Genomic DNA, 16,044 nt, shown 5'->3' on the forward strand with positions numbered 1-16,044 from the left:
GAAAACTGCTCGATTTCCACGTCTGAAAGACATCTAGAGATACATGCTCTGTCTTCCTGGCCTGAGGAAACAGCAACCCCAGCCTTTCTAAGTGCTGGTGCAGCAGTCATGCTTTCTCTAAACACGGGGGTGAGGATCCTACCCTCATCACACATTGGAATGGTGGCTAGGATCTCCATGAAATCTGGGACACAGGCCCCACCCTCTCTGAGCACTGGAGTGGTGGCCAGGCTCTCTGCAAACCCTGGGACACAGGTCTCATCTTTTCTGAGCATTGGGAAGTCAGGCAGGTTCTTTGCAAACACTGGGGCACAGAGCCCACCCTCTCTGAGCCTTGGGGCAGCAGCCACACTCACTCTCCAGCACACGGGTGGTCCTGCTTTTCCCACACATATGGGGGAGTCCGCTCTCCTGGCCTCAGGATCTTTTTGGCACAGATCTGAATTCCCCTTGTTTTGCTCTAGTAGTGATCCTTGCTTCAGTTTGTCCCTTCTCTGTCTTTATAAGTCCAGGCTGGCAGTGGTTTCATTCATACAAATCTCGCCAAAACAAAATTTGTCAGTTTTGTTGTAGTTCACAGGTGTCCAGACCATCAATTTCTGGTTTCTTTGTGCTCAGGAATTCAGTTTTTCGGTGTTGTCTCTCATTTTACAGTAAGCTGCAAGGAGAAACCAGGCTGCACTTTGCACACTTAGCTTTGAAATCTCCTCAGCTAAATATCCAAATTCATCACTTACAAGTTCTGCGTTCCATTCGGCATCAGAACTCAATTTCACCAAGTCCTCTGCCACTGGAAAGATTGCCTTTCTTCCAGTTTCCAATAACACATTTATCATTTCCTTCTAAGGCAGTGCTGGAATTATCTTTAACATCCATATATCTACCAGCATTCTGTTTACAACAAATTATGTATTCTCTAAAATGATACAAGCTTTCTCTGCAGTTCTCGCTCATTTTTTGAACCTTCACAATTTTTCCATCCTTGACCCATTGCACTATTCCAAAGCTGATTCCACATTTTTGGTATTTGCAATAGCAGCATTCTCCACTTCCGGTACCAAAATCTGTTTTAGTTTCCTTGACTGCTCAAGCAAACATCATGCAATGGTTCAGCTTAAATAATAGAAAATTTTTAATTCATGATTTTAAGGCTAAAAGAAAGTCCAAATCAAAGTGGTGTTTTCTTTCCAAAGACTGGAATTCTGGGGCTGGCTGCCAGCCATCCTTGGTCCTTAGCTTGTGATATGGCAAGGCACATGGTCAAGTCTCCTGGTCTCTCCCTTCTCTTCTAGGTTTCATTGATGTTCAGCTTCTGGCTGCTTCTTCTTTGACTTTCTCTCTTTCTGTCTGAATTTCATTCCACTTTTAAAGGACTCCTATAAAGTTTAAGACTGACTCTGGTTAAGGTGGGCCATATACCTTAACTAAAGTAACCTCATCAAAAACCTATTTATAATGGGTTCACTCCCAGAGGGATGGATTAAGTTTATGAACATGTTTTCCTGGGGTGTATACAGCTTGAAACTACTCCAGTAAACTCTCAAAATCTGAACTTGACATACATGTATTCTCAAGCAGCCTGATACCAAAACATTTTTCCTTAAACTCTATTCGTTGATACAAAGAATGTGTTGTATAGGAAGATTAATCTGACTAAAATGAAGGGTAGATCCAAGAGAGCGTAGACTGAAAGAAAAATGATTGGTTAGAAGGTTTTTCAGTAAGCCAAGTGTGAGATCATGAAGTCTTTAACTAGATGGAAGAAAGGAAGGGGTAAAGTTTAGAGATTCTAAGAAGGAGTCATTAAGTTAAGTCAAAATCTTTAACACTAACTGATGACTTCACATTGATCTAGGGAATTGAAGCAGTTCTCAATATCAGTTATAGCCAGTACTGGAGTTTTTAATCAAGATGATGAGAGAATTTATGATATCACTGACAAAAATGAGAAATTTTACACAAGAGACAATCATAGAGGAAAATGATGAGTCTGAATACTAAGGATCTGTAGTTGGAAATGATGTCAGCACATTACAGTCATGTAACTGAATATTCAGAGGGACAAATCGCTATAGATAGAGATGTGGAGTCATCAGCAGGAGCGTGATGGCTGAGATCATGCAAGGGCGTGCGTTTTCTAAGGTCAAAAACAAGTTAGCAAGAACTGAGTTAAGAAGGGGTCTTATGATTTGCTCAGTTGACAAGCTTGAAGATGAAGAAAAATCTGAGGGAAAAAGCTAAGACATTTCAGAAGGACAGCCAGAAAAATTTAACATTGCAGAGGCTAAGTGGAGAAAAATAATTAAAGTGATGACACCTAACCTTATTAAATAGGGCAAAAACAGAGGAGAACCCGAATTGGCAGGAGGGGAGTGATTAAGTCATTTCATTGATTTGGAGTCTTCAGCTGTCATTAGAAAGAATTCAGTAAGGCATTCCAGAGTTGTAACTGTCATTTATCTATCTTAATTATCTAACGATGTGTCATTAGCTCATTTTCTCAGTCAGTCTATATAGACAATCACTTTCCTTTGTGTCTCCCAACTAATTTGCTTGGTGTGGTATTATGGTAGAGAAGAAATGAGCATAGTTATTCTCCAATCTTTTTTCGGTATGTTAATACTGAAAATCATGTGACTAATAAATCATGTGACTAAAAACTATGAAAACTGAAAAATGCAGCACATTTATTCAGTCTTCAAATATTTACTAAGTTCCAATCCTGTGCCTCTACATAAATTGTGATGAATTTCGGGTGACCTAAGCTATAATTTCTAATCATTTAACGTATGTGTGTGATTATTTATATAATATATATGTATGTGTATATATGTATTTGTGTACGTAAGTATACCATTTGTCATTAATGTTTTACCTAGCTTGTGTTATATATGTTAAAGTACTCAAATCAAAGAATGGAGGTATTAGAAGACAGTAACTATGGAAGAAAATAAGACATATCCTGGGTACTATCATTGCCATATGCATAAGCAAGCACTTTGTTCTCTTTCATTCTCCGTAATACAATACAGCCATTTTAAAAAAGCAGATGAGTGAGGTGGTTACTGATTAATTTTTCCCAGACTTACCATTTGTCTAGTCTGACTACATAGTCATTTTTCTAGATCTTCTTTTCCAATGTAGTAATTTGTCTTATTCAACCATGTTGGGTTTTTTTTTTTTTCATGTAAAGCAACACATAATATGTTATTATATTGAAGACCATTCAAATAGCAATTTTAAAATCTGTGAGTGGTAGGATAAATTACTATTAAATATTATGCTTAATATCACCATCACTTATGACCAAAAACCATCGGGCAGTGTTGGTGGTTTGGAGACATATTTTGGCCGGAATATACCATACTATTGGGCACAGTCAAATGTAGTAATTTATGATAATTACTCACTGTAGGCAGATTAAAACAACCTGCTAAATACAAAAACTCTTAACAGTATTGCCCTAGAATTGTATACCCTTCAACTTTCTAGTGTTTTTATGTCTATATTGTTTTTAATATTTCTTGCATAACGTATAGGATCCGTCCTACTTGGTTTAGGTATCCTGAGAAAGTTCATCAGAATAAATTGAACCACTTGTTAAAGTGAATTTATAATGAAAATAATAATTAGACCAATGAAGCAACTAAAAATTAAAAGTGTTGCTGTTTGTTTTTTTTCCATGCTTTTCTTTTTTGTTAGATACTCAAAAAAAGGGTACGTGTCAGCATATATCTTCTGGTAGCTTTCCCAAGTTAAAAAGCACTTTAGAGTTACTCTTCACTCTTGAGATCAGTTCAGCCTTATATTCTTTGAATGGGATCTTGGACTTCCTCAGAGACAGACACAAAATCAAAGCTGTGAACGGATGCTACACTTTCCAGAAAACATAGTTTTTCACGTCTATAAATGTGGTATTGCCTTTACAACAACTCCTGTACTTCAAATTAAGGTTCAGCAATTTCGCTGTTAGACACAAGGCTATACAGACACATATTTTCCCAGCAGCATAGCAAATAATAAATTCATTTGGAGAACATTAAATTTTCTAGAACAAAAATGCAATGTGCTCCCATAACCTAAATCTGACGTGGGTTGAGGAAGAACTTTTCATAATATGATCAAACCAATTTGCTTTACTTGCTTAAAGTATTATGTCACCCAATGACAGAACAAAAAGTGTTTATAAGGCATACTGCATAATTAGGAAGTAAATTCCTAAGATATATGGCTAATACAGGAAGGTTTGAATAGCACTATTTCTAAAGCTGAATCATGGTCTTTGATGAGAGTGGCCTATAACAATGCAGGCTTTGAGAGCCTTGCAAAATTTCAATTAAGTTGCTGAAATGTTTCCACAGTTTATTTTTCTAGGATCTTTTCCATGACTGCTCATAAAGACCTGGCTGTGGAAGGAAATTGAGCAGGAACTTTTGAATTGGCCTCTTGTTTGCCTAGTTCTATTGACCTTTACCAGAGTGGTTATACTTTGGGGGCCTTAAGTTGTTCATTTGCTACTGTCCTTAATCAATAAATTGTTCTTTGTTAATGAATAATTAAAATGGAATACTGATAGTGGACCAGTTGAAGCAGGAAGCAAAATTAGGAAATTAAGAAGTACAGATTTATTGACTTTTCTCTCTGACCCTCGGCTATATGTAGCATTGTCATTTTTATTTTTGAAGAGACTACCAGGAGTATTCCAATATGCTTTGGAGCGTTAGGCTGGCTAATCTGTGTATAATTAAAAATATAGAAATGCCTTAATAAATTTATTGTATGACAAATGAAAATTGAATAATATCATATGAAAAGCTCAAAAAAATGTAAAACAGACCACCTCCAAATGTAAACTGGTATGTATGACATCGTTAAGACAAAGACATTGGTCAGAGATTCATCTGTGAGTATGTGCATACATACATGGACATATAATGTCTTTGCAAATTTTTTTAAAAGCTTTTAATTTGATATTGGCACAAAGGTTATTTTCCACTTCCTCTTCTAATGTGTCAGCAATTTAATTATCTTGTGTTTGTACACTTGAAGTGATCTATGCTTTTCTCCAATTTTTTAAAATTTGCTACTCGCCATTACATAACAGAAGAAATCAGTAATGAAATACTCCTTGAATTATTCAGTGCCATGATCATAATTACAAGTCATGTCATTTTTTTTTTGAGAGTTCTGTTAGGAAGTTAGGTTTAAAAAGATGTGATTCATCTAACAAATGCATGTGTTCTTTATATATATTCACCAGATTTGAAGTCAGAAAGAAATGATAGGTGTCCAAAGTGGGCCCCTGGGGATTTGGAGAAAGGAAGTTACAGAAATACTTAAAATGTTCAATTTACTTTATTTAGAACAATGTGTTGGTAAACTTTCTCAGAGGGGAATGTTGGTTGCAGTAAGAGAGGGGAAGAAGCTTTAATGTACAAAGGCAAAGACAAATGGAAAACCTTTCCTAAGGATCTCAGGATCAGGAAGTGCCATCTTCTATTGCAATCTAGTGAATGGTCATTATTTCATTGAAAAATATGGTTGGAACTTCAAGAGCAGAAGTTGTTTTAATACATAATATACATTTAGTTAGGATAGGACCATGCATCGTGAAAACTGTAGGAAATAATTCTCAGGATTCTTTGGGATATTAAATAGTGGTGATTGATGAATGGCCTAAACTTAAAGTTCCTATTAGATTGATCTGAAGTGATAATCAGGGACTGACATGAAAGAGAAGAAAATGGTCATAGTTTCTGAAACTAAAGTTGCTTTGTTGCATTGCAAATACTAGTCAAAAATTTCCAGTGAGCAATAAGCGAATGGTGTGGGAAAAGGTTGTTGTGGCGTTAAATGGCTGAGAACAATAAAGAATTTGGAAGAGTCTGGAAAAGACTTTTATGCCATTTTATGCCTTTTCAAAGTGGTGGTGTGATGATTTTGCATATTTTTCAAGTAAAAGGAAGAGAAATATAATAAAAAGCAAATGAAAAAGTAAATGTGGTTTCTATTCTATTATCCTAATGTCTCATAATAAAATTACTCCAGTTTTTATTTCATTTGACTTTTGTTCTTTAATAGCTTTCAGAAAGTTTGTGTCCTGATGAGTATAGCAGCCAAACAATATTAGAGGAAAAAAAAAAACTGAATTTATTCCATCAGAAGAAGAATTATCTTAAATGACTCTACTGGACAATAAATTACAATAAGAATCAAGTGAATGTCAGCCTATTAATGTTAAAAAAGGGAAAAGTGAGATAAATTGTCCAATAGCTACAAATTTGAAGGACATGCAAGACATAAGACCCAAACTTTTTTATTTGAATGGAAGTAAATATATGGAATACATTGTGGGGTATATTAATAAAATCAGAAAAGTAATTTTTAATGAAGAAAGAAGGAATTTAAGGCTACTCAGAAACCAGAATAACATCATCTGAAAAGTCTGTGATAGGTGTAGGAATCTTTGCAGTACAGAATTTTTTAAGATTATAGTAAATAATTTCTTTTTTTTTTTTGGCGTAGGTGGGCATTGGGAATCGAACCTGGGTCCCCAGCATGGCAGGTGAGAATTCTGCCACTGAGCCACCGTCACACCACCCAGTAAATAATATTTTATACTACCATACTATTCAAAATAACCTGAACTGAAATCTATGCTTTCCCCTAGAAAGAGTTTTAACCTCTGATGATTTTATTAAATTTTTCATACATGAAAATATCTACAGCCATTGTTGTAATGATAAAACTGGTAACTGATATTTACCAAATTGCTTTGCATGTGTTATTTCAAGCCTTTCCTGAGCATTGTGCACTATCATGTAAGTGTTTCAATTAAATATTAATCTGTCCCAAAATGTTTGTGATTACATATGTGTAAGTTGAAAAAAACTACTTATATGAGAATTATCTTTGTTACATTTTTAGCAGTTTCTTAACCAGTTTTCATAAGGCAACAAGGTGAGTCAAATCCACTGTTAAAAACAACCAATCAGGGCAGGCCACGGTGGCTCAGCAGGCAAAGTTCTCGCCTGCCATGCTGGAGACCTGCGTTTGATTCCCGGTCCCTGACCATGTGAAAAAAAAAACAAAAAAAACCAATCAACTGCAGAGAAGTAATGTATCCTTCAGTAGAAGACCAAGTATAAATGTTTGAATACGTCTTCTATCAAAACCAGTGAAAAGTTATGAATACGCCATCACCGTGAGATTAGAAAACATCAATATTCTTCAAACTACATTTTTTTGAAGAAAGAAAACAGTGGCCAACTCTTAAAGACCCGATTTATCAACATAATAGTAGGATTCGTTTATAATATTTCCTTAACATTTTTAAATGAATGAGCAAAAATAAATCTCCTCTACTTTTACAGCAGCACTTATCCACGGCTGTAACACCACAGGCTCCCAATCAAGAAATAAACATTTCCAACACAACAGGAAGGAAGCAGTGGTGCAAATATAAACATGAAAACTCTTACATAGAAGAGGTCTTCACGACTGTGAGAATATTTTCAAAGGTCGTATCAGATGAGAAGGCTGACTACGGAAAAAAGGAAGTATATTAGACAAAAATATCCTTAACCTACGTATGTTCCTAGGATTCTCTCATTTGCCTTTTTTTTATATTTAGACAAGTTATAGTTTGCTATTTTTAAAAACTGTTTCACTTTGAAATTATTTCATCATCTAATTCATGCATATGTTTTAACAAGAACAAAAGAATTTTAAAAGTTAACAGCAGTGATTGAGATTTCTGCACTCATTGGTGTATGATAGTACTAGAATTTGGTATGTTGAAAATGACCTTTGTGCTATTGGAAGAATTTGTACAACTAATTATTAACAAAAAAGACATTAGAAATAGGGATGATTAGCCTTCTTAGAAAGCAAACTCCTTTCAACTTTTCTTAATTAAGCAGTAAAATTGTATATAAAAGTAGTTTGAACAGAATGATTGATACTAGCTGCTGACAATAAAACCCTAAATTATAGTCCTGTTCTCAGAATTCTAAGCCAATGAAAAATGCCTCTGGCTAGTCATTCTTTCAGAGAGCACAAGCTCCACAGAACAGAGAACTAGGTATGTGGGCATATATGTATACCCTTTAGAAAGGGAAATCTAGATGCTCTATTTTTTAATTCAACATTGCAACTCTAAAGCACTTTTAAGAACTAAAATAGTTATGTACATTAATGTGTACCTCAGTTTCAAGACAAAATTAGAACTACATCTCTCCCCGAGCCCGTGAGAAAATTGTATTTTAACTCCAAACCAATTTACCTGAATTCTAAAAATATTTATTAATACATAAGAAATAGTATTCTAGGGCTTCATTTGCCATTAGTCTTACACTACTGTTACAATAGCTATAGATATCAGAAAGCTGGAACATTTCTTTTTGTGTTTCCTAACACATGGCTTACCTAAGAGAAAAAATATACCATATTTGTACCTAAATCCAGTCAAGGTGATATCAGGGGTAATGGATTTTCCTTCTTAAATAAACAGTATATGAAAATTGCTTTCTAGTATTTCAAAAAAAGAAAGTGGTAAAAGCTATTAGCTAAGAAAGCTTTCTGACAGTGTTAATTTCCTATTCATTTCATAAAAGGGAAAGTTTTGATAGGACATAAATTATAGCGTGTTCCTAGCAGACCAATACCTTGTGGGAAAACATATATGGTTCTCCTTAATCAAAATAAAAGCAAGTTATTGTTTGTCCAGCTGAGGAATGTTGGATGACGGGAACTCTTTATTGTTTGTGTGCCACATGAAAATAACCCATAGAAACATGACGGATGAAATAAGTATAGAAAGTTTAGGGAGAAAAAAAAACATTAGGTAGCTACGATTGGCAGAATTTCTTAGGAATTCATCCATTCCTTAGCTAAGCTGTTCATTTAGAACCTAGTATGGACTGGTCATTGCGCTATAAGCACTAGAGATATGATGAGCAAAACATTTGTGGTCCTTGCCTTTAGGGAACTTATTGTCTGGCAGCAAACTAAATGGTAGACTAGAGCTTGTAAGACTGTTTACTCTTTTGAAACCAGAGAGCCTCTAACATTCATTGTAGCATGACGGGGCACTAAGAATGAAACTAAAATTGTAATTACTTTGAAGAACTGGTTTTTAACGGATTGGCTGCCCCATATAAGAAAATAAACACTGCCAAAATTTATGTTTGTGTCATCATATTGAGTTTCCCTGTCAATTGGCTTTACTGACTACATTTACAGTGATCTGCTCAATGGTAGATGTTGAAATAAATGATCAAGGGCTTCATTCTCGCCTGCTGTTTGCTAAAATTCAGGTCTGTGTGTAATAGCGATAAGATAAAACCAGTTAACCTTTTTGAATCACGGCTCTGTCTTGGCTTCTTAATCTCCTCAATGAACGACTGTCCTTTAACTCCTCTTTCTTCTTTGCCGGGGCTTCCACCCCCAGATGTGTGCACACATTCACTAAACTCTAACTGGACATCAGTTTCCTTAATGGCTTTGGCAAATCTCTGTGGGTGAGAGCGTAGGAAGCTCATTGGAGTATGTTTAGTCTCCTTGTGAAACTTTAAGAGGTTTAGGTTTCCTCTGATTGACTGCAGTGCTCAACTCTATCCCGCCGCCCCTGCCCCCAACAACTTCACTTCTCTGGCCCAGATCAATGTCAGTAGTTAAATGAATCAGTCATTTGAAAGCTGTCTGTTGACCTTTCCTTCCTGATTGATTGCATGAAAAGTGCACAGGAGTGAGCTTTCCCGTGAAGAGAGCGGTCACACCGCCTGCCCTCACCGCCGCTCCCAGTAGATCGCCAGGGTTTCCCACAGGGAAATACGCGACTCGTGTAGTAGCAGGGCCTGAAAGCATTCTCAAGTAACCATAATGAAGCTGAAAGCCACATCCAGCTTTCCTCCATTGCCCGCAGGAATTATTTATAAGGAGAAGACAGCGGTTGAGCAGTTTATTGGCCTTCAAACATTTCCTGAAGAGGATAGTGGAGAGGTCCTCAGCCATATTCGCCTAAGGGTGTCACACAGAGTCTTCAGCTTCCACCTAATGTATCCAGAATATCCCTCTGGATTTTTCAAGTTGAGAATATTGTAAACTTGTATGTTTTTGTTTTATCTACAGGTAGAGAAGTTCATTTTTATTTGAATAGGACCATAGTTTGTGGTAGTAAAAGATAAACTATCAGCAGTTGAAGTAGTAATTTTATGTTTCTTGCCCAACTCTAGAGTCCTGAAGAATGCTATTTCATATATATCAACTCTATCATATATTTAGACACAAAATTTAAATTCAGTTAAAATGATACGTGATCCCCAGGGAAAAAAGTTGTATTTTCAAATCTGAAAATATTTTGGAAGGAAAAAAAATGATGCAGCAAAAGAGATTTTGCACTTTTTTTTTCAGACATGCAGAGAGTGGCTTAAACGTTGGGATAAAACCAATCTGTGAAGAAAAATATCCTATAATTTCGTTAGCTAATATTATATATGTATTTCAAATTTTCCGGGCACTTAGACACAGAGTTTCTCATTTCTCTGATGTTTTTAGAGAAGACAGCATGTTTTTCTCTGTGTACCTCTTGTCAATTAGTGAGGGGGAAATTTTTAATTTTAAATATAGCGACTCTCACCCTCCTTCGTTTATGGCTTCCGAATGGGTCTTTCTTTATGGAAAAATAAGTACTGCAATATATTTCTGATTCAAGGTTAGAAAATAAGAAATCCAGGGATGATTTTCAATGGTAGGCAGCTTGTGTATGGAACTGAATAAAACAATCCCAAATGAAGGATTAATTATTCAAAATATTGCTGTGTAGTTCTACTACGTTAAGGGGATAATAAGCAATAGCTGCCATATCTTAGTTCTCTTCTAATTTCAGGTTGTGTGATAAATTAATAATAATAAGTGAGTAATTTCTGAAGTTTGAACATCCTGAAATATATAACTATCCCCATTTTAAAGATAAGAAAACAGCGTGGTAGAGTATTGGTTCAAATATCAAAATCAAACCCAAATCTATGGGTTTTGAAAGCTTCTGGCTTTGCGTTATGCCACAATTATGATATATCTATTCACTGAATGGAATAGTATGTAGCTATGTAAAAGCTTATCATGAAATTCTATAAGATCAAGTGAAAATGCTAATGAAGCAATAAATAAAAACATAGGATACAATAAAAAGTCTATATTTTAAAAAAGACTAGAAAAAAGCATATATAAGCTGAAAATAGTTTTTTTGCATGTTATGTTCTTTCCTTTGCTAACACTTTCCAAACTCTTAAAATGCCATTGTAATTATATTGCTCATAAATATCTATGAATATCTAGTTTTAAATAATGAATGAATCAAATGTTTGAATGGTAAATGAATTTTTGGAGAATATTCATTATGATATGTATCTCCTGTGGTGTGCCTTGTGTACTAAGGTATTACACTTATTACATCAATTTTTACAATTTCTTTATACCCCTTGGAAACCATTAGTGATTTCCACAGGAGATTGGCCTGTCTTCTTTATCTGTATACCTCTGGGGCATAGCACAATGATTGGCCCTGAGTGTTCCTCAGTAAATGCCAGGTTAATGATTGTTGAATAAACAAGTGTCTTTCTTAAAGCTTATTAATAGTGAGAATTTATGAAGTAAGCATTGACTTAAGGAATGGACGACTTGCATGCATATATAAATTTGGATTTATGTTTTTAAATATACATAGATGTTTCTGTTATACTTGTCCTTAAGGCTATTCTCATTTAGTGCCCAATACTTTTGTCATTTATTCAAAATTATGGTTCTACTAGATAAGAATTGTGACTCTAAAACCTAGGATGGCCTAAAATTGGTTGTTTGGTTGGTATACTTTAGAATATTTTTAGGTAAAGCTTCTAAATGAATTCAGGATGGGCAGTTAGTTTTTGCTTAAAATAATTACCTATATTACTTCTTTTCCCTATAGTTCAGATACATAGCACACCACAAAGTTCAGGTATGGGACTACCTTCAAAATACAATCAGTCAATCCTTGGATTTGTTTGGCTAATCTAAGTGATTTATAGTTTGAAAGCAAAAGAAAACTGATAAAAAGCCATTAGTCACTCTTGGTTTAATCTTAATGTCTAGAGCTCAGTAGATGTCTCCTTTGAAAGTTGGGAAAGAACTAAATTATGTAAGTGGTGCGGGCACTGCCACAAGAGGATGCTGTTCCAGTTGTTGCTAAATTGGTGATGAAGATTTCATGTAAAACTAATTCATGTCTAGAGTGTCTAATACTGTTTTTCTCAGGAATAATATAATCTCATCCTCAGAATTTCATTATTCCAGTTGTAGGAGTTTCACCATTAAAGAAATTCATATAACTGCCATTTATTGAATTGCTCCTGGGTGCCATATAAATGGGATTATGTATGTAAAATGCCTAGAAAAGTGTAAAGTCTTATACAAATGAAAAATGCTGGTATTAATATTAATATTATGTCCTGAATAATTTCTTATTTTTCCATATAAGTAGACTGCTGCTTGGAAAGCAGATTCTTTGTCATGCATTTGAACTTCAGTGAATCTTTACGTTAAACTGCTCCTCCTTGTTGGCCCCTTTTGTTGTTATGATGGTGGTAAGGGTAGTGAGCAATGAAGATTTTCACTAAATTCATAACCTTGAAATGAGAATGATAGAGTTGGCCACCAAAATGGCATGAGCTGCAGAATCACAATACTGACTTGAAATCCTAGATCTGCCATTTAATAGTTGCTTGAACTTGGGCAACCATTTAACTTGCTGGAGTCTCAGCTCTTGGTTCATAAAATGTGAGTTGTAACCCATGACCTCAATGAAATTGTTGTGAAGGTCCAGAGAGATAATATATATGAAGCTAGTGTGATCTGTAGGATATTAAATATGTATCAGCTATTATCTTTTTTATTATTAATATATACATCTCTATTCTAAATAACTTCCACCCTTGTCCTCAAGGTTCTGTCATGGCCAAAAAGGATCAACATTTATTTTGATCTTGAAATTGATAAACTTGTCCCCTACAGTGTTAGAGGTAATGGTTTTGTCAATTCCAGGGTATCTTCCATGGAGCAGCAGACCCTGACCTCTATGCTGGGTAGAATTTGTCTGTCTTAAAACTGAAGTAAAAGTTACAGATAATAAAATGAATACATCTTGTTCATAACATTTCCCTGAGAGGACAGTAGAAAATGTATGGTAGTTTTCTGTCCCAGTGAGGCTTAGAAAATAAGGGATTATATGGACAGAGAAAAGTATAGAACAATATTTTCCTTTGAAATAAGGAAAATGGAAATGGATTTGGGACATTAGGTGGAAAGGTAAAAACTCTTTCCAACTTAACGTCTAGCTGAGTTCCACTAAAAATAATTGGAAATGCCCATATGATTAACATGTACATAATTGGGGAATCTTGGTTACATGTTAAGAGACATAGTTTGTAAATTCAATTTCAAAATATTCTCTACATATGGTAGCTATATATAATAATCTAAAAAAATTTTTATTTATAATTAAACCAGTTTTTTCTCCAAGTAATTTTCAATCAAATGTAAAGAAATATGATAGTGCATTACTTCTGGGTACTAACATTAATGAATACTTTCACAATTAAGGAATAACTTTAAATGATTTGTATCAATTCTACACATTGAGATTATATGGATACGTTATATGAACATCTTCAGTTATAACTGGGCTTTAAAATATGATTAAATATAGTTAAAACTCAGTCTAATAAATGTTAATTTTAGCAGTACTGTTAAAACAGAGACTCCTACAGCAAACTGGCTTTTTCGCCTTTAAACTTTACTTCTCTAATTTTGAGAACTACATTTATGTGAAAAAACTTTTTAAACAGAGATTCGTTAAGAGGGGCGTTCTATGCATTTCCTCTTGATAAAAGCATTGAATTCTATTAACTATACATTAAAAAAAATACAAAACCGGATCTAAAAGAGATCTCCAATGCAATCTTCAGCAAATATGTGACCTCTCTGATCTAATTTTCTAACAGCTGAAAAATCTCATCAGTAGTGATGCTTTGCAAAGTCCTCAGATCTTTGAATGAATCATAGTTGCCATTATTAATATGTCAGTTTAATATCTGAACATATAAACCCCATTGGACTCTATCATTAAATTATAAATGGTTTGCTCTTGAATAAAATGTAACCAGATTTAAATTTCATTTAATTTGGTTTTACATTCTCCAAATAGCACCACTGCTCCAGCCTATCCAATGAGTTAAGCTATTTTCAGCATCCTCTTTTCTTCTTACTCATTGATCATATGAATGATTTTCCTTTTTTGCCCTTTTCAATCTGAAGAACATTTTTTAAGAGCCCAAGACTGAGTCAAGATAACTGACTCCTGCAGTTTTAATATCTCCTTATTGAATTTTGATATCATAGCTTTGATTTAATCATAAAATGTACCATATATTTGGCATCTGTGGCAGATTCATTTTTTTAAAACTAAAAAAAGAATGACATTGTAATTGAAATGGAATATTAACTGGAAATAGTAGTGTAGATTTCTTATCTGTCTTTTGCCTTTAGATTGTTTATTAATAATGGAATTGGCCTCTGGGTCAGAATATTGTTCATCAGCCAGCCTTCTTTAACTTTTAGTTAGCAACATAATGATTTGTCAAGCTTTCTGAAACAAGCAAGGATATGCAGCAAGCTTTTGTCAACATTTCTTTAATTTCTGGCCCTGTTACTGGATGCCTTGAAAACCTAGAAGTTGTTTGCCCACATAACACCATTGGAAATGAACACTTACTTAAACACTGTTTGAAAGCTAAAAGGAAAGAGTTTTTTAAAAACATGGAATGTGTTTATTTTTCATCATTGTAATGCTATATTGATTTTTTTCCAGATTGAAAAAAAAAATTGTCACTGTTTAAAAAATTGCACCACCTATTATTCCATCCACTGACTTTAAAAAGGGCAGTTTTGGGTAAAGTCATTTAGAAATCTGTCCTTAAAAAAAAGAGTGAACAATAAAACCTTAGCTTCAGATTCAAAGTTCCTAACCTATATTTCCAGCCGTCTCACCAACATTAATTCTGCATCTTAATTGAGTTGTTGTGCTCACATTTTTACAAAGATGTCTGGTGAATTCTTCCTTCAAAATTCTGTCCTCACTCATGCCCTGGAAAGCTTTATGCCTTCTTTATTCCATTATAATCTCAAATTCTGCTTCTGCTAATATCTCATTACTAATAATCCCAGCCCATGGTAATTTCACATTTACCAGACTTGACTTGCATTTATTATCTTTATCCTAATTTGAGATTAAGCTTGTGTTGTTTATATTAACTCTGGTTACCTATTAAGCTGCCTCATAATATAATATGTCTTTATGTTCTCTGCAACATATATCCCAGCATATGATGAGTGCTTAATAAAGATTTTTGTGGTATTCTCTAGTGAAAAGACTAGTTTGAATTGGTCAAAATCATAATAATACATTAATTTAAAAGAAGCTGTAGTTATTTACTACCATAAATATGCCTAACTATCCAAATATTAACAAATAGGATCCTTTGGATGTCTAACTTAATAAACGTCTGACTTAATAAAGAAAATTTAAGTGCAATCAACTTAAAATTTGTATCTAAAACAGTTTAAAACTATGGGACCTGTTAAGTTAGACATTGTATTTGCGTAAGACTTTTACCCTACTGTACTTGTTAGGAAATTATTTTTTCTTAGAACAATAAATATTAGACTTCACCATGGGCCTTTCCTAGTAATCTGATCTTGATTCATGGTGAAATCTAGAATTTCAAGGAATATAAGACATGGATGGATGATCAAAATTTACTTTTCTTTCTCCTTTGTATTTTATACAAAGTAGATTTTTCTTTCTTTTGCCTTTCCTGGACCATACCCTCCCGCCCCACAAAAAATATACATATATACTTTTGAATCTTAAATATAGTTAAACATGCTTAATGCACAAGGTAACGTAAAGATAAAACTTGTAAGCTCTCTGGTATGTATTTTGAGAGTGGT

The 16,044-nt window shown here is 34.3% G+C and overlaps 1 protein-coding gene across 3 annotated transcripts in view; it reads left to right on the forward strand.

Moving 5' to 3' along the window:
- The window catches only part of UNC5C (unc-5 netrin receptor C), a 381,478-nt gene that overhangs the window by 40,211 nt on the left and 325,223 nt on the right, over window positions 1–16,044 (forward strand). The gene's annotated exons all lie outside the window — the stretch shown is intronic.

Source organism: Tamandua tetradactyla, chromosome 24 (genome assembly GCF_023851605.1).
Source record: "Tamandua tetradactyla isolate mTamTet1 chromosome 24, mTamTet1.pri, whole genome shotgun sequence".
NCBI classification, from domain to species: Eukaryota; Metazoa; Chordata; class Mammalia; order Pilosa; family Myrmecophagidae; genus Tamandua; species Tamandua tetradactyla.